General features: G+C 46.2%; 1 protein-coding gene and 1 pseudogene across 1 annotated transcript in view; one reads left to right on the top strand and one right to left on the bottom strand.

The window, feature by feature from the left end:
* The window catches only part of CDH20 (cadherin 20), a 182,676-nt gene extending 178,501 nt beyond the window's left edge, over positions 1 to 4,175 (bottom strand). The window contains exon 1 of the mRNA XM_087819138.1: positions 4,107 to 4,175. The gene's annotated coding sequence lies outside the window, so the exon portion shown is untranslated. The remainder of the gene's footprint in view (positions 1 to 4,106) is intronic.
* Positions 4,176 to 17,810: 13,635 nt separating this feature from the next.
* On the top strand, positions 17,811 to 18,693 carry LOC107545408 (histamine N-methyltransferase pseudogene; annotated as a pseudogene).
* Positions 18,694 to 19,615: the final 922 nt, after the last annotated feature.

The raw sequence follows: 19,615 nt of genomic DNA, 5'->3' as shown, positions 1-19,615 counted from the left end.
CTTATGAGACTTCATGGCTTATGTAATTTATTTTGCTTTTTAAAAAATAACATAATGTTTTCATTCCCAGAACAGTCATACTTAATAACATTGACATTAAAAGGTGTTCCTTTTTTAATTCAAATGATGAAAACTTTGCTCCCTACTCCGTGTCAATATTGGGATTCAGGGAGGGTTTGAAAGTGCGGAATCTACCACGTTCCCCTTTCCCTCCCCAGGTGCCATGCACTTAATGCTCGCGACAGCCCCTCACTCATTTCCTCATCTGCACAAGTCATTTCAGAGGGAATCTGTGACAGGACCGTCTTTTAGCAAATAACAGTAAGCCACAGTCTGCCGTGCCCAATAACTGTAGATGCTCAGCTGCCTAACATCACCTTGATCACTTAAAATACATTTTCTTTTGTCTCTCAATTAGTATGAAAATGCAAAGAAGGCCATTTCTTCAATTAGATGTGAAAGATTAATCACTAGGCAATTTGTTTCACCCTGGAAAAGATTAAACGTCGAAAGTGGAGTATCTGCTTCTTAACCACCACGGGCCTATGAAAAAAGGTGTTGGAGAAGTGCAAGAACCTGGTGCTACTGGCATATATTTCACCTAACCGAAACCTATTCACGAATGCCGGAATTACATAAACCATTCATTCTTACTGCAGTTTCCCGTGCTGTTTTTAGAAAATGAGAAATTTTGTCCGTACCCAGAGTAGAGCCTGGAGGGGAAACATGGTAGCAATGGGAGCTCAGCTCTCCAGTGCTCCCAGTGTCTGGGAATAGAGATATGCTAATTTTTTATTTTTTTTTTGGGAAAACGACCGAGATTTTTCCAAAGTAGCATCAAAGTGAAACCAGTGAAGATAGAAGCGATGTGTTACTTTTCTGCTTTGCCCCTTGCTCTTATTTTTGCTGCTCCTCAATCCAGGTTGCAGCGCCACCAGATCAGAATGAACAATTAACTGTCTAATTATTCCGGTCACACCGGCCCACAATGGAATCTTTATTCCGTGTTTACAGCAATCTTTGGCAGAGGCTGTCTTGCTGCTTCTAAACTAAGAAGAACTGCCCTTTGGCTCCTCTCGGCATCAGCTGCCTTGGTTTCAGGCTTGGATGCCAATAATCAGGCTGCTTTTTCTTCCAAAGTGGACATTTTTTTTTAGGGTGAAAAGACCTATTCTCATCAACCCCCATATATTCTGGCTGATTTATGTTCCAGCCACTGCAGCTCTTCCTTCCGTGTCCCCGAACATTTCTCCTCTGTCCATAGAACACCACCAGGCAAACCCCCACTCTAAGCCCCAAATTGGAAAACATGCTTAACCAAACAGTGCTCGCCACTATGAAGGAAAGAAAAACACAGCTACTGGTTTATGGGGAGAGGGGAGTCAAGGAAATCCCTCCTGCTTCTCTAAACTGCTAATTTTCTAGCTCAAAAGGCATTCAATAACTTCTCCGCCAGGGGAAAACATATTCACTTCTCAGTGGCTCTCTTGATTACTTCCAACTATTTACTTAAATTCGCCAACAGCTGCATGGCTTTGGGAGGCTCAGAGGGTGGGGAATATTTACAGACATATCAGGGGCTGAGAGAGCACCTCTGAATCCCTTTGAAATGGCAGGGTGGGGGGCACTATTGCAGTGTACAGACAGGGCTGGAGAAGCTAACTAACCAACCCAAAGATAAGACGAAGGCAGTGCCTTTACCAAAGGGAAGCAGGGAAAAGAGCTTGGTTGGCCCTCCTTGAACCATTCCCTGGAGTCCCCTCCCTGGATCTGAGAGCAGGTGGAAGCCACTGCTGGGCCTCACGGCTCAACTGTTTTTCCCCCCGAAGAACATTTTCCTGTTTTGCAGGGATGATGGCATCTTGGTTCCCATACCAGCCTCCAAGCCCTCTGTGACTGTTCCCCTAACAACATGCTCTCGCCTCTCAGCCCCCAGCACTTACTACACGCGCATTGCCAGTCCTGTGAGAACTGGGTCATAAAATTTTACAGGGGAGAAAGGTAGAAGGGGGAGGTTCAGTAGTATAAACACTGATTACATTCCCGGGCAACTGGTCCCAAGTGAAAGGTAATTTTTCTACAAGTATGCACAGGCATGTCAAGAATGCTAAGTCGTTTTTATGTTTGTACTTTTCCGTTTTAATTTTACACTGCCACATGGCACACACGCTAAAAATGTATCCATCTCCTTAACCTGCAGTGTAGCAAACTTCTCACAAAACATTGGAAACGCATATTTTATAGACTGTCCTTTCCCAGGATGCTCAAAGCATTTTTGGGATACAAAATTAGATCATCTCATGACAACTATCCTGTTAGATAGGCACGGCTACTCGTGGCCTGGCAAATAGGGACAATCAATGCTGGAAGGGGGAGGTCACACCAAAGTCAGTGGCAAAAGCCTGCAGAGACTGACAGCCTCGGTCCATTTCATACTACTTTCAGCTTGGTCTTCATTTGTCTCTCTTTTTTCTCCGGCAGGAAGGGATGTGGCCAGCAAGGGGGCTTGACCTCATCTCCCACACTGGTGTAACTCTGACACTCTGTTCTCCCACGCTCCTGCCCTATTTTCTGAGTCATCAGCTGGCCCAGCCTGTGCCATGGAGGAGCTCTGACCAGGGGCCAAGCCAAGAGGAGGGCACCGCAGGTGCCCTTGTGGCTGCCTCCAGTGTTGGGAACTGAAGCCTGCCCCTGCCTAGTAATCTGCCCAGCGAGAAGGCAAGGGTCACACTAGGAGAAAAATTAATTTCCAGATCGTATAATACATGAGAGGTAAAAGTTGGGTCAAACAGGATGGTGTTCGAGACTGGCAATGCCTTCATGGTTCCCCAGCCCGATGGGGCGGAGGAAGGTAATCGGATAGAAATATAATGTTCAGCTGCGGCCTTGGTGCAAGCACAGGACACAGTTGTGACTTTTCCTTGTTTTTACTGTTCTTAGGTAGACCCAGTTTCTTAGCGGGGTGCCTGACACGGCCACATCTCGGAGGGGTAATTTCCTTTGATGGAGGGATAGGTCAGAAACTAGAGGGTGTCAGGGGGCATTTTATTCGGGGAGGGGCAGATTCTGTTTCCAGGCGACCTATAACAGAAGACAAAAATCCTTCCTGGCATTCGTGCCAATAACAACATCAATAGCATTAATAGTGATAATAATGGCAATAATAATGAAACAGTAAACTGTGACTCCACCAGGCGACCAATCAACCCCCCAGTTCTGCTTCCAGTCCTCTCACTCCCTGCCTAGCCTCCGCCGGAAAAAAAAAAAAAGACTCTGGCGCTGCCTCCGGGCTGCCCTCCAGGTTGCCGCCCCCGCCCCCCAGGTGGATGGCCAGGCGGAGGCCCCCGCTTCAGCCTAAGTCCAGCCCACAGCCTCTCCCGTCGCTAAGGGCGGGCTGGGGCTCCGCGGTAGCGTTTCCTTTACAAATCTGCAACTTTCACCAGATCTGGCCCCCTCGCCGCCCCCTTACTGTCTCCACCCCCAGGACACCGCAACATGCGAAGCCCAAACAAGCCGCGCGCGATCCAGCAGTTCAGAGCTTTCCCTGGGAGTGCCAGGGCCCGGAGACAGGGCATCCGGGGAGTTAGCGACGCCTGGCAGGGGGTCCCCACCACTCCTCCCAGGGCCGAGCCCGGAGGGGGCGCGGCGCTGAGCACCGACCGGACGCGGACCCGCAGGCGCCCGCACCTCCCCAGAGCCTGGGTCTCTCGCCCCCGCCCGGCGCGCACCCCCGCGCTGGGACGCCGCTCGCCCTCTCCCTTTGGCAGCCGGAGGGAGGCGCCGCCGCCCGCGGGGCCAGCCGGGGCGAAGCCGGCCGGGCGCCCCGAGAGTCGCGCTCTTGGAGCCGGGTCTCCATCCCCCAGCGCGCGCCCAGAGCGCCGAGCTCTCCGCCCGCCTCGCTGCGCCCCAGCTTCCTGCTCCCACAGAGCGGCCCCGCAGCCCCGACAGTCCCTTCACGTCCCCCTTCCCCCCAAAGTCCGAGCAAGTCCGATTCCCACGGGCCCGCGGCGGCCGCTGTCTGCGGGGACCGCGCGCAGCGTCTCGGGCTCCAGCGCCCGGGGCCCGCGGACGGCCGCGCGGGGCCCGCCCCGAGCTCTCCGCTTTACCTGGGGACGGTCGGTCCAGACTCCTCCGGGGCGGGCGTCCAGCTCACATCGCTGCCAACCCCACCGGGCAGCCGGCGTCCGGCTGGGTCCCTCAGCCTCCGCGCGCGGCGCCGCCCCCGCCCCCCACCCCCCTGCCCCCACCCCCTCCGTCAAAAGTGTCACAGCTGTTGTGCCTCCGGATCTTTTGCAAAGTCTCCGCGCGGTCCCCGGGAGTTGGCGGCAGTGCCAGGCGCGCTCGCCCCGCGGCGCCCGCCCCGCCCTCCCGCGGCCCCCGCGCGGGCCGGGTCCGGGTCCGGGAGAAGGGCCGCTGGGTCGCGGTCACCGTGCGCTGCGCGCGGCGCGCCGTCCGCTCCCAGCCCCTCGCGCCTTCCCCAGCCCGAGTGACAGCCTCCCGCCCGCGCCGCGGGTCCTCCTTCCCCTGCTCATGAATATTCCGACAGAGGCTAATGCCGGTGAAAATTGAATTAGCCAATTGGTGCCGGGAATGCGCGCTCCTGCCTTCCGAGGGGCTGTCTGGCACGCCACCAGACGAAAGCAATTAGCGTCCGGTTGGCACCCTGCGGTTTAGACCAGTGAGGGGCAAAGCGGGTTAATTCTTTCAATGCATTTTAGATGCGCATTCAAATGTTTAAACTCCTCTATTGGCCGAGAGAGTAAGGAAATGTTAAGAGGGGGAGAGAAAAAAGGGGGTAGGCAGACTTGGGGGGGAGGGAGGTGGCATATCTACACCCAAACTCCCCTGAAGTTGAAGTGACTTATTCTGCGTAGATTCTGGATTCTGGAAGAGGCAGATCATGAGAACAGGAAGAGGTAGGCAAACAGGATCAGGAAGGAGATGGATAGCGACCTAGGTTTAACCTTGACCTTGAGGATGCAGAGGGCTCTAACAAATTTTCAAGAGGAGGGTTGAGGAGAGATCATAGAGGGAGAAGAAACTTCAATCATTGACCTACTTTAAGAATTTCTCCAAATGCTCAGATTTCCTTCCTTTATCATCATAACAAATCCAGAGTTTTAGGCCTTTGGGAGAAGCAGGGTTGGAGCAGAGGTTCCTGAAAGGTCAAAAGAGAAAGCTGAGGCCGCCTTGGTGAAGGGAGTTTCCCAGTTTACACAACAAGGATGACAGGGCCATTCTAGAAGGCAGTTCCAACTGTAGCCCAGCCTTCTCCATCCGGGGGTCCAACAGACAAGGTGGACAGGAGGGACAATCTCTCTCTTGCCCTGCCTCCTGCCCTACAACGCCAGTTCTTCAGTTATCGATTACAAGTTGTCTTTATCCGATGGGTAGAAAGGGACTCTTTGCCCAATTCTGCATCCACACCTCCCTTGCGGTGCTTCACCTGCGGTGCTTTTAGGATTTCCTCTCCCATTACTGATTTTCTAAATACAGGAAGTCGTTTTGATTGAATTGCTTGGTTACTAAATGACCTACCTGTGCTTGTGGTCAAATGATCTAGGTGGATAAACAATGGGTAAAACTATGTGTGTAGGTAACTGATAAAATTCCCCAATGTGAACCAATAGAAATAAACATCCTGGTTAAGGCAATTGTGCCATATTTTAATATGACTCAGAAAGGCCTAGAATCGGAACTCACGGTTATAACAGTAGTTATTAATATAAGAGCAGCTAATGTTTATTGAGAACTCGTTGTGTGACAGACAGGCATTACCTGAGTCATCTCATTTACTCTTTCCAACTACTACTATATTCAAATATATTATTTCCACATTTTAATAGAGAGTAAGGTGAGGCTCAGAAACATAAGTAATGTGTCCAGGTCACCTAGCTCATAAGTGGTGAAGATGAACTTCGACCCAAACCAACCGAATCAATATGCCAGAGCCTTCAGGTCACCAGCGGCCTCCTTATCTAAAAAGAGAACCAGTTCCTTGGTGTTTTGTGGAAGTGACTTGTCCTTGATGATTAATTTCTTATTGCAATTTAGAGGGGAAAAAAAGATTTTGGGGAGAGAATAGTGTGATTTATTTTATGTGTCAACTTGATTGAGCTACAGGGTGCCTGCATGTTTGGTCAAGCATTATTCTGGGTGTTTCTGTAAAGGTGTTTTTGAATGAGATTAACTTTTAAATTGGTAGATGAAGAAAAGCAGATTGCCTTTCCCAATGTGGTGGGCCTCATCCAATCAGTTGAAAGCCTGAATAGAACAAAAAAGCCAACTCTCCCCTGAGTAAGAGAGAATTCTCCCTCCTGGTGTCTTGGAACTGGGACTTGTCCCTTCAACAACTGCATGAGCCAGTTCCTTACTATCTATCTCCCATTAGCTCTGTTTCTCTGGAGAACCCTAATGCAGATGGGTACATTCGGCAAATACTACAATGTATGAATTTCCCATGAAGGTCTGAATATTTTCATCTCCCAACACATTGTCTGGTACATAGTATACAATAAATATGCATTTTTACTTAAGATTTTCGAGACCTATTATCCTATTATTAATAAGGAAGGAACAATTATATATATATATATATATATGTGTGTGTGTGTGTGTGTGTGTGTGTGTGTATGTGTATATGATACATACATATATATAAATTATGTAGAGGAGACATCATCAGAATTAAATGAAATTTTATCTTTGAAGAACTAAAATGTAGACTAAAATAGATTGGCTTAAAGCAAGATTTATAGATATTATCTGAAAGGAGAGATTTTTAGTATAATTTCAGGGGTAAAAATGATCATGTTAACTCTGAATTCAGCAGCAGTTGAGTACCTACTAAATGCAAGGCACATTTCTATTCAAATATTTTCCATTGAAGTTCACTCTTCAATCACTTAGAATAGTTGAGGATCTGCCACATTTTACTCTCTGAAACTTTGGGCAGTTAAAAACCCTTTGCAAAAAAAAAAAAAAGCATCTACTGTTTTATCCCTGTATTAAATATTTAAGATGTTCCCCACCACGATTTCTCCCTTATAATGCTCTGTTGGATACTTCTTCTAAGGAGAGTATCCTCTTAGGATTTAGAGGCAACATTTCGCAGAAAAGTCTTCAGATGTTGGAATGTTTCTATATGTGAATATGTTAACATGATTTTAGGCCCATAAAATGTTGTCTGGACAAATGCTTTCCGTATGTGCCCCAGAGCTGCCGTGGGCAGTGTGAGGGGAGGGCTGCCACAGTCAGAGGAGGGACGCTGGCACTGGGTCAGGGTGTGGGGCAATCTCGGACAAGCCAGTCACCTTTGGAGCCAACCAAGTTAGTGCCTCTGCAAAATGCAAGGAATAATACCATGTTTCTCAGGTGCTTTGCTGCCTACATATTGCTCTCCTGCGTGCTCTCTCCTTCCATCCTGCTGGTAACCCTGTGAATTCAGCATTGTTATCCATATTTAATTGATGAGGAATGTCAGGCTCACAGAGATTTAGTAACACGCCGAGCTTCTCCTAGGAACAGGTAGAACGGGAACTTTAATTCAGTGGCAAAGTCACCTTCTCAGTGAAGCCATCTTTGATATCTCCCTCTCTCCACACCTTCCCACATACATTTCTTTCCCCAGTAGAATACAATGCCTTCCTTTGTGTATCCCTTGGATTTCTAAGATGCATAAATAATAATTGGAATACAATGTGTTGTCTCTGCCATGAAACAGAAGCAACCTGAAGCTAGGAACCTTGTCTTAATCATTTTTGTATCCCCCAATTTAGGTCAGTGGGAGGCTCTCAGAAACCCCACTAACACCAGCTCTGCACAGTTCCAAAAATGTGTCCCACTGACTTTACTGGGCATTGGGATTAAGTGAAATAGCTGGCAGGCTCTTTGGAAATTTAAAAACACTGTGTGATGATACTGTTATTTTTACTGTAGATTTAGAAATAAATGTAATAATTTTAGCCTTGACCTCTGACTGATAAATTCTGTGGATGAGAAAGCAGTTCGATAATTTTTGTCAGCTACTGTTATTTAGGACATGGGGGATAACACTTACTCAAATAATAATCATCTGGTTAATAGTAACACTAAACTGGCCCATTAAGCAAGAAGGTATTAGTCTGAGAAAGGTGAATGAGTGTGTGTGTGTGCGTGTGTGCGTGGGCTCGCATGTGTGTATCTTTCATTGTTTTCTGTGAATGAGCAGCAGCAGCAGCTAGGATAGTTGTGTTTCTCTAAGAAAGGGATCTGCTTTTCTCCTATAGGATGACCTTTATGAAGACCCCCAAGGTCACAGAGTGAACAGAAGAGCTGGGGCTCCTGACCCCTGTTCAAAGCTATTTTCACTACCTCACATTGACCCTGATGGGCAGCCACGGCCCGTATGGTGTGGTTTATGGTTTTACAATTGAGACGAGCGAACGCGGCTCAATACCTCCTTATAATTAGTCTCCTGAGTCAGCTAATACCCTTGTAATGCAATTCCGTGATCTAGATTATTTAGTATTATCCATTCAAGATATTTTTGGATTTGTAATGATCATTATTTAGTAGAACTGATGACAGAGACACACTAAAAATACTTTGTGGCTTCATAGCTTGTCTTTACCATGAATATTCATAGTGGAGCAGTTGTTTTGGTTAAAAATATACACACACACATTCACAAAATTGGGAATTCCTGTTAATCTATAGGTTCTTTATTTTCTATAGCATTGATATAAAAAGTCAAAGGAGGCTTCTATACCGATTTTACTAAGGCCATTTGCAGCTCTGTTTTGTTTCTGTATAACATATCATTCATTACATAATTTGAATTTGTGGGTTTAACCAGTGACTTTCAGTCATTCCCTGAAGAAACCGTTTGCCTCACTTTTGGTGTCTGTCAATTCTTGTCTGTTTAATTGTGTTTGTGAATATAGTACAGACAGATGCACCATGGCCATTACCTCCGAGGAGAAGTAGCAGTAGAAGAATTCAGTGTTTGTGACAACATCTTGGGAGTCAACACAGCTGATCCAGTCAGTGGAATCCGACCAACGCAAACACAGTGTCCTTCCTCCGGGCAAGGTGCTACTCCGGTTACTGTAGATGTCTCCAAGAGAAATAAAACCAGTGGCCGCTCTCAAGAAGTTTATAATCTGGGGGATGGGCCTTCATGTTTAGCAGAGTAAAGGATCTAAGGCAGAAATGGATGGTTTCTGTTAAAGGATCAAAAATGAAGTGCTGTGGGAGCCCCGAGGAGAGAGAGATTATTTTCAGTGGAGAAGGGACAGGGGAATGGTCTGTGGAAGGAATGATGGTGGGTCTGGGTTCTGAAGAATGGGGAATATTTGGATACATGGGAAAGAGTAGAGTGACCATCAGTGGTCAGAGGGTAGAGACCTGGGAAAGTAGGGCATGATTTTGAGCAACTGCTGTGATTGCCACCAGCCCACATACACATGGCATTAAAAGGAGCTAAAACTAGAAAGGAAGCCGGAGCCCAGAGGGCCTTGGATACCAAGCGGAGGAATGTAGATGTTACTCTGCAGGCAATGAGGAAGGGTTGATTTTGAGCCTGGAAGTGACACGTTGCAGCTGTGTTTATATCTGAGTGTGGGATGTTTCAGAGGTGGGAGACTGAAGGGGTGGGCACCAGCTGGGAGACCTGCAGGAGCTGAAGCAAGATGTGATAATGGCCTGTCCGGGAATGAGGCAGCAGGACCTGGAAGAAGACTAGAGATGGAAAATATCATTGTGTGTCAGTATTACATTGTATTAATATTTTTTGCTACTTGTCTTGCATGCTCCTGTCTCAACAACTCTCCCCCCACACACATGCTCATGAACGAATGTACACACGAAAATACAGGCCCATACCATACCTGCATACATGCACACACACACAAGCACACAAATATATGCGTATACACTTGAATATGCACATACATCTAGCCCAGTGCGAGGCATTTTGTTGGTACTAAGTAATTGTTTGTTGAAAGGGATAAAAAAAAAATTGATGGGGGGCATCGGAGAAAATGAAGAATTGCAAAATATTGATCCTGGCAAGTGTTCAACTTCGTTAGGCAAACTACAAAAATTCTCCTATGTCCCTTACTAATTGACATTGGGGGGGGGGGGGAGAGCATGTCTGGAGCCGAAGATGACTTCTGATTATAGAAATGTCTGAGAAGAGGAGAGCATTTCGTGAATCTGATGGTGGGTGCAGCTGGAAAACCTCGAGGCTAGAGTATATCTTCTCTCTGAGGTCTGAAAAACTCCTGTGTGAACTACAGGACATTTTTTCAAGGTTTCCTTTTCATCATTTAGAAGGCATGGTAACAGAATGATGTTTCCTCAGAGATGTCCACCTCCTAATCTCCAGAGCCTGTGGCTGTGTCAGGTTACAAGCAAAGGGGAGTTCGGGGTGCTGATCAGCCGGCATTCTAATAGGGGGATTGCCTTGGATTATCAGGGTGGGCCCAGTATAGTCACAAGGTCTCTTAAAAGTGAAAAAGGAAGACAGCAGAGGCAGAGTTGGAGAGACATGATATGTGAATTTTACTGGCCTTTGCTGGCTTTGAAGATGGCGGGGGGGGGGGCCACGAGCCAAGGAATGAGAGTAGCCCCCAGAAGTGGGAAAAGGCAAGGAAGCTGCCTCCCCGAGAGCCCCCAGAGGGGAGCACAGCCCTGTTGACACCTCAGTTTTGTCCCAGTGAGACCCATGTCAGACTCCTACTTCCTGGGTTATAAGATAATAAATTGGTGCTGCTTTAAGTCACTAAATTTGTGACAATTTGTTGCAGCAGCAATAGAGAACCAATACGGAAGGACAACCAGCATGCTGATTATTAGCTATCAGGGCACGTCCTGCCCCAAACGACACAAGCTGTGGTTCTGCCATGTCCTAGATTCAACTATAGAAATATGTTTTGTTATAAAATTTCACATCTTGGTCTGAATATAGTATACGCGACAGCTTTCGTGGTGTGAAGGCGGGGTATATGTTCTTTGATTACGTCCCACCGGGTGCAGTGAGGAGGCTGATGGTTTTAAATTAAGCTCCCTTTGCGACCCCTCAGGCAGTCCTCCTAGACTGGACACTAGCATCTCGAGAGCAGTGGACCACAGCACGAGCGCACAAAATCACAATGTGTGTCCATAGCCTTGTTTGAGTCACCCGACTGGTGCTTTACTGAAACAAAACAATCATTTTTCAGTTTCCATTTTTGTAGTTCTCATTTGGAAGAATGCGTTTAGATCGCACCTCTCTTTCATTATTGTTATTTGTATCGCAGGCATCATGTGAGACGATTTAATAATTCAAAGGGGATAGTAATAATAATATTAGATGTTGTGGCTTCATATAAAAATGTAAGTAGTCAGTAGCTGAGTAGGAATGCCCGTGTTTTAGCAACATGCAGGTTTGGCCTGGTATTTCATTTTAATGCGTCATCAAAGACTAGAGTAAATGGCAGAAAAAATGCTTCAAGGAGACTCGCTGTTGAACCCCCAGGTACGTTCAGCATGGCACACACGCAAATAACCACGCCTTATTCATGGCAGAGCCTTTAAGAGCTGGGCAAGGTACGTGCTATTTAAAAATCGACTAATTCCTGAAATTAGCATGGACTATAAATTAACTTTTGAACACGAGCCTCGGGTAAGTCCTCACATACAGATAGAATTTCTGCGATTTTTGATATTCAACTACACCAAATGTTAAGAGAACACAGAGCAGCCTAAAAATAAAGTATAAAATAGGATGACTAATTTTATGTGGAGAGGTTTTGCAGATGAAGGAAACTCAATTTGCCAGCCCTTTTGTAAATAAGAACTATTTGTTATTCTTGGCATGATTCTGAAACCTAATAGCAACAAATAATTGCAAGAAACAGCTCTAAAAATGCTTATTGATAACCTATTAAAGGCAGACTCGTAGATGATTTAAATTAGAAGAGCCGTGCTGTAGAACCCTGGAAAATTAATAGCCACTAATTACATATTTTTCTCTCATTGAAAAGCACACAAAAAATGAAGGGAGTGGAATCTAGTGGCTAAGGAGGCTGCCCCTGGAGTCCCACTGTCTGAGTTTGAATCTTGGCTCAGCTACTTGCTAGTGACCTTGAGCAAGTTATTTAATCTTGTCGTGCCTGCATTTTCTCATCTGTAAAGTGGGTATAAATAGTACAACCTATGTCATGGGGTCCTTATGAGGATTGAATTAGATAATCCATGACAGTTGTTTAGCACCATCTGGCACACAGTGAGTACACATTAAAGATTAGCTATATTATTAGTAAAATGGTTATGAGTATCCGAGTATTTCTATGCTTTTTAAATATCATCTTTGTCAAGAAAGGAGAGTGAAGTATTTTTGTCAATATTGTTTCTATCATTGTTAAAATAATAGAATCACAGAAGTTTTGAATATAAGGGATCTTAAAGATGGTTAAACCCAGCCCTCTGGTTTTATTATTGAGAAAACTGAGGTATAGAGAGTCAGAGGAACTGGCCCCAAGTCACACCATTTCCCCTCTCCCTGTGCATCTAGGGTGTTTCCCTTACTTGTGTGGTGTTGTGAACCAAAGAAAATTTATAGAATTAATTAGTCTGATTCTCACCCTTGCAAGGGGGGTGAGCTTTGCCAGTGTGGGATACAGAGGGGGTAGGGGCAGAAGAGTAAAAACTGAGATTTTTGCACACCAGGGTGGTGTGCACTGAGCCATCCCACTGACTATAGTGGAAAGGACCCCTTTTCCATTATAGAAAAAGTGGCAGGGCTGTGAATTTATCTGTGTTCCTGCCCATCGAGTGGGCTGCAGGCAAGTTCTTCAGTTCTTCTGCTTGCATTTTCTCATCTTAATCCGACATCTGATCAAACCACCTCCCAGGGTGGTCAGGAGCTCAAAACAGACTTAGCCATGAGCCACGTACCAACAAGAGCTCGCAGGTGCGACTCCAGTTCCAACAGTGGCCTAAGGAGTCAGCAGAGGCGGTTAGAGCTAAGGGTGGGCCGGATTCTTAAAGCCTCTTGGGGTTAGTAATCCACAGGAGCACCCTGCTGTGGGACAGGGAACCCTGGAGGCGACTTTCTGGCCTGGTGACAGTCCATTACAGTGGGGATTTGGGAGAGGTTAAGGGAGGGAATGACCCCAATCCGAATGGCTGCTAACAGGATGTGTAGAGAAGCCAAGGACATCTAGAAAGTTTGTGAGAGGACGGGGCACCATAAACACCCGTCAAAAGTGCAGTTGTTGTGAGGTTTCCTTTTACAAGAGATGACCGGTTCATTAGAATGTACCCAAGAGAAATGTTTTTTACTGAAACAGATTCTTCCCAGTAGGAAGCTTGATGTGTGCTTCAGATCAATAGAGAAAATGGGTTTATTTTGGTGATTTTATAGGAGTAAAAGGCACAGGAGTCTTAGAAGAAATTTGTTGAGGTTTTACTTAGCATGTTTAAGACTTAAAATTTCTCATGATTGCTTCCGAAGATAAAACAGTGGGGGTTGAGCAACTGGAGCTTCTTCTGGGATGGCGGTGTTTGGAAAAGAAAAAGACGTATTTGGGGGTATAGAAGTACATTCCTGGGAGATGGAGTTAAACCGCATTCCAGGAATTTTTCACCTAAGGAACAAAGAAGGACTATAGTTTGTCTATGACAGAACTGATGATGACACCAAGTGTAATAACTAGCATTTATCGCTTGTGTCCTGTGGGCCAGGGGCCATAGCCAGCATTTGCATACATTATATCATTTAAATTGCATCAGCACAATCTAAGGTGGCTACTATTATTATCCCCATAGATGAAGGCAGTGTGGCCTAGAGACCGTAACTAATTTTAGCCGAGTCCTAAGACAAACGGCTTTATAGGTGCAGCTTAAGGAATGATTCCAGTAAATAGGCTGTTAGCGGGAGTCTTCCAGGTGTGGAGAGCAAAGGCACAGCAGTGAGCTCTTTCCGTAGCTGGTGCGGAGTCTTTGCGGGGAGAGGGGCGCCTTCCACGCAGCTTCTGCGGGGCAATCCGGGAGGAAACAGCAGAAGACTGAGCCGGGGCATCTGCCCTTACGGTGCACGGGCGCCACCTTGAGGTAAGGTGGGGTAGTGTGAGGGGCCACGGAAAATGCGAGGGGAGGAGATACAGGGTGGGTGGGAGGGAAGCGAGTAGGGAGGGCAGCGAACACCGTGGGGATGAGCCAGAGGAGCTGCCAGCAGCGGTGCATGAAAGACGCTCCCGCTGAACAAATGAGATGAGAATCGATGGCCCCAGAAAGGAAGGTGCATGGTGGGAGGAGAGAAAGGAGGGCCCATCAGCCCTCAGGAGCTGGGGAGACCCCAAATGATGAAAATGATGAATCTGGAAAAGGTGAGACCTTAGTCCCACAGGTAAGAGCTACAGAATATGTGGTAGGGTAGACAGGAGAAGAGGGAGGAAGCCTTGGGACCTAAGAAAAGCCACCTCTGCAGCTACAAGGTCTGGAAGGCAAGTAACTGTGGAAGGTAGGGAGCCAGTGAGGCTGGGTCCTGGAGGCAGCCTTTGGGGGCAACAGCAGGCAAAGGCGTGGAGGGAAGGCAGGGCTCAGCACGGGCACGCTGGCTTAGCAAGAAATTAGATGCGCGGCCTTAGAACGCTTGTCAGTAGGGTTATGTTCATGCTTTGGGATGGGCTGGTTAGGTTGGGGGTTAGGGTTAGGTCAACGATTGTTCTGAAGGTGCACGACGTGAAATCTGGATGGAGGTTACGTGATAATGAACTTCAATCAAGGAGGAAAAAAGGTGAGGTGTGTATATGTATTGAATAAGGAATTGTATCTCGGGAAAAAAGTGACAGAACTGAACATAAAGAGTGATGGACGGAGGTGAAGGTTTAGCCAACGTGGGCAAATAGATTGAAGTCTCTGCCCTTCCTCTCTCTCTGCACGTACATCCCCCATCCTCTCAATAGCAATAGTTGATGTTGACTGTAGTGCTCTAGGAACTGTTCTGAGGGAGGCGCTTGCACTGGCTCATAAACTCTTTCCAACCACCCTACAGGGGATGTTGTTAGCATCTAAGAAGGGCACCAGAGCTGCACAGGGAGCAAGAGGTAAATAGGCATTTGCAGCCAAGTGTTCTGATTCCAGAGCCTGTGCCCTTTCCCAGGACACGGCCCTGCTTCTCAGCGCTCACCTCTGCGCCATTTACAGGCCAGCCTATATTACCAAAATGATGGACGAGCCCTCACAAGTGACAGATGATGTATAACACAAAATTCGAAGTGTGACTGCAAAGTGAGCAGGCTTCCTTGGGTCCTACCTATTTTATTCTTGGCTGCATTTGCAGGTGATTGTATTAGTTACCAATAGGCGCAAAACAAATTATCCCAAATTTAGTGGCCTGAACCAGCAAATACTTAGTATTTCAGTTTCTGTGTGTCAGGGAGCCAGAAATGGCTCGGCTGGGCGGTTCTGGCTCAGTGTCTCTGCTGAGGTGACAGTTACCCTGTTGGGGGCGCTGCTGTCACCTCAAGGCTTACTGGGGGAGTGTTTGTTTCCAGGCTCACTCCACTGGCTGCTGGCAGGCTCGTTGTGTTATCACAGTGGCTTCCCCACGACCGCCTTGTGACATGGCAGCTGGCTTCCCCCCGAGCGAGTGACTCGAGAGACCAAGAGAGAGTGCCCCCTATGGAAGCGGTGATCTTTTTATAACCTCCCTCCCTCACTTTTGCTCTATTTTTTTCATTAGAAGTAAGCTGCCAAATTGAGTCCATGCCCCAAGGACAGAATTACACAGGGCGTGACTCTCCAGGGGCAGGGACATTTGGGGAACGTCTTGGCTACCACCAGGCTCATGCCCTCTTTCTGTAATTGCTCCTCTTTCTGAGTCTCCAACTCCACGTTTCTCTCTCTCTCTCTCTTTTTAATATATCTTTATTGATCTCAGAGAGAGGAAGGGAGAGGGAGAGAGATAGAAACATCAATGATGAGAGAGTCATTGATCGGCTGCCTCCTGCAGGCCCCCTGATGGGGATCGAGCCCTCAACCTGGGCATGTGCCCTGACCGGGAATCGAACCTTGATCTCCCGGATCCTAGGTTGATGCTCAACCACTGAGCCATGCCCGCCGGGCTCCACATTTCTCTTTTTCTTCCTATACTGATGGTGGCCTTTTAGGCTCTTTTAATAACTCTCCCCATTGCTCTGTCCTTATATGTCCTTTTTTTTTTTTACTTTTCCACACTTTGTATTCTCCTGGTCAATATCCTACTTGCCCATGGCCTCAAACGTGTACTGACTCCTAAGTTATTTATCTCTGGCTCTAACCTCAGTGTTAAGCCCCCACCTGATTCACTGCCTGCTGGACACGTTAGCCGGTTCCTAGCCCATCTGGCCAAAGAAACCAAATCCATCCCCCACATCCCCCCACCCTCACTTTTCTCTATCTCTCAGAATGACACAGTTGTCCACTAAGTTGCACAAGTCAGAATTCCAGGAGACTCTCCTGACCTGCTTTCCTCTCAGACGCCCTCGGTGCCCAGCCAGTCATGAGGGTCTGTCCATTCTAATTCTTAATTGCTCCTTGAAGCTACACCCTCTCTTCTATCCTTACAACTACCTGTCCTAGTGAAGGTCGTCATCTCTTTCCTAGGCTATTAAAACATTAAAATAGTCTTCTCAAAGGGCTTCCTACCTACAGCCATCTCTCCTCAAACCAGTTTTCTCTAAAAGGCAAATGTGATCAAGGTCCTCTTCCAAACAAAACTTCCCCAGCTTTGTAGCCTACGGAGTGAAATCTGGAAGGGGTACGGGTGCAGCGGGAAAAGCATGGGCCACGGAGGCAGAATCAGCTCGGTTCGGCCCTGATTCCACCATTCACTAGTTGGCTGAGGTTGGATAAACTTAAAAAAAATAATCTTTGAGCCTCAGTTTCTTCACCCATAAAAGGGAAATAATGCCCTCATCGCAAAGTGGCTAGGGTGACGTGAGGTAACGAAAGCTGCTGAGTTTTCCACACATGTGGGTTGCTGTTGCTGATAGGCTGGCTGCATAATTGGCTTTATCTTTGTTAAGGTAATTAGTGCATGTAGTTTCCTAAATACATCATTTTCTCTACTCTTCTTTGACTATGAACATGATTTTTTTCGTGCTTGGAATGCCCTCTCCTGTCCACTCCCCATTTGTTCCCTGGCTTACTGATCAGCAGACTTCTTCGCCCCCTTCAGCACTTCACTTCCTCTTCTGATCACCTCCCCTTCTGATCGCTTCCTCTTCTGATCACCTCCCCTTCTGATCACTTCCTCTTCTGATCACCTCCCCTTCTGATCACTTCCTCTTCTGATCACCTCCCCTTCTGATCACTTCCTCTTCTGATCACCTCCCTTTCTGATCACTTCCTACCGATGGAGACCTCTTGGACCTACATCCAGGTGGCACGTGCCTCACTGGATGCAGTTGTTTCTTTGCACACTTAGACTTAGCTCCACAGTAAATGTTGAAACTGTCAGTGTGGATAGTAGGTCTCTTCATCATCTATGTGTCTCAAATGCCTAGTACAGTGTCTACTAGACAGAGGCAATAAATAATTTTCTTTCAAAAACATTTTCTAATGCCTGAATGAATTCTTTCTTTTCCTTTTAATTTTTAGGTAATAGTCAAGTTAATTTGTAGAATCTGGAAAATTTAGTTAAGAACTACGGTGGATATATAAATTCACTTTAGAATACATTGAAATAAAAAGATATAAGCCAAAAATCTCTATTTAAAAAGATCGTGGAAGGGTGCAACAAGTCTCAATTGAGCAAGAGAGAAAAAACTTCCCTCTCTCCCTGTCTTAGAAAACCAAATATGCTACCTTCCCTGAGGAGCTTGTTTTCTGATCATAGCAGATATGTCGAATCTTTTGGGAGGTTTCTCAGCAATTCATGCATGCAGCAACAGTGTATGTCGGAATTCATGGACAAGAAGCTGCCAGGCAAAATAGCAAGGAATGGAGGAAAAAAATCAGAAATCAAGATTCTAAGCATTGCTGGAGGTGCAGGGGAAATCGATTTTCAAATTCTCTATAAGGTACAGGCTCAGTACCCAGGAGTTCATATCAACAATGAAGTTGTTGAACTAAGGGCTGAACAAATTGCAAGTAACAAAGAGTTTGTAGCTAAGTCATCAAACCTCGAGAATATAAAGTTTGTTTGGCATGAGGAGACACTCTCTGGGTATCAAAATAGAATAATGGAGGAAAAACACTTCGGAAGTGAGACTTTAGTCATATGATTCAGATGCCGCGTTATGTAAAAGACATCTCAGCTACCCTGGAAATTTTCCGTAGCCTCTTAGCTACCAGTGCTAAGATTCTTATTATTCTTGTGTCAGGGACCAGTGGCTGGGACAAGCTATGGAAAAAGTACAGGTCCCGCTTACCCCGGGGTGACCTCTGCCAGCATGTCACACTGACTGATCTCACTCAGATGCTGGACAAGGTGGGATTAAGGGTGAGTGCTACGGCCTTCTGTCCACCATGGACATACTTGACTGCTCTATTGATGGCAATGAAAATGGAGACGTGCTTTGGGATTTTTTTTTTTAACAGAAACCTGCAACGTTAATACAACGCCACCTGATCTCAAAGCAGAAACTGTGAACCATCTGCAAGAGCCTGAATTCCATGTAAAGAAAGGTGGAAAGGTTCCTTTTTAAAAATAGTCTTAGTTTCATCATGGCTGAGGTATAATTATCACTTGTGAGAGTGTATTCAAAAATTTTTATTTTAAACAATGTTGAGCATTTATTTCTGTTAAAAATTGCAAATGCATCTCATAAATAGAGCATTGTCTCTTATAAGTAAAATCTAGAAAATTCCAATAGATTCTCGGACTTCCATGTACAAGCATATATGATATGCTGGTCTTATCCCATCCCTTCTGCAGGTCAAGAGACCACGTGCAGGCTAAATTCCACCTAATCTGGAAAAAGGAGACAACTAAGTTTCACTGGCTTATTGACAATAAAACCCCTCCCATTTGTCGATTGTACTAGAATTTCCTAGAACACCAGTAAAGTAGTGCTACAGATTCTTTAAATACTAGTAAAGAATATGTTTATTGATACTTTGTGTGTGTGTGGGGGGGGGGGAAGCAAGAGAGAGACTGCTCACAAGACAAGAGATGAGACTAAAGGCTTTCAAGGAAGAAATGTATTTGTATAGAAAAATAATAAAGGAATTAAAGCATGAATAATAGCAATATAAAAACAAAGGAAGAATTTATAGAATAAGTTGATGGAGAAGGAAAAGAAGTTGAGCAATGGCTAATCCATCTGATTTGCAAGAAGGAAAGGGGGTGCTTGACTGGAGAAGAAACCAAATAGGTTGAATGATGCCCGAAGAGACAATGTGGACAATGAAATGCTTTGAAGAACTGTTTCCAGAGCAGGAAGAGCTACGCTCTGAGATGAAAGGGTGTGATGAAATGACAGGAGAAAGACCCAAGAAGTAAAGTAGCTCGTGGCAAAGAAACCTTCAACCTCCGATGCTCTGCGAGGCGAGGGCCGGCTGGACCATGTCATCCCGACTCAGGCTTCTTGAGAGGCACCTGCTCTTTGGGATTCTCCTGGTCATCCCAGTGCTTTCACTGGTTAAACCCAGCTCACTTCCT

This window comes from Miniopterus natalensis, chromosome 7 (assembly GCF_054644295.1).
Source record: "Miniopterus natalensis isolate mMinNat1 chromosome 7, mMinNat1.hap1, whole genome shotgun sequence".
NCBI classification, from domain to species: domain Eukaryota; kingdom Metazoa; phylum Chordata; class Mammalia; order Chiroptera; family Miniopteridae; genus Miniopterus; species Miniopterus natalensis.
The sequence above is the reverse complement of the archived record's forward strand: the minus strand, read 5'-3'. Positions and strand labels throughout refer to the sequence as shown.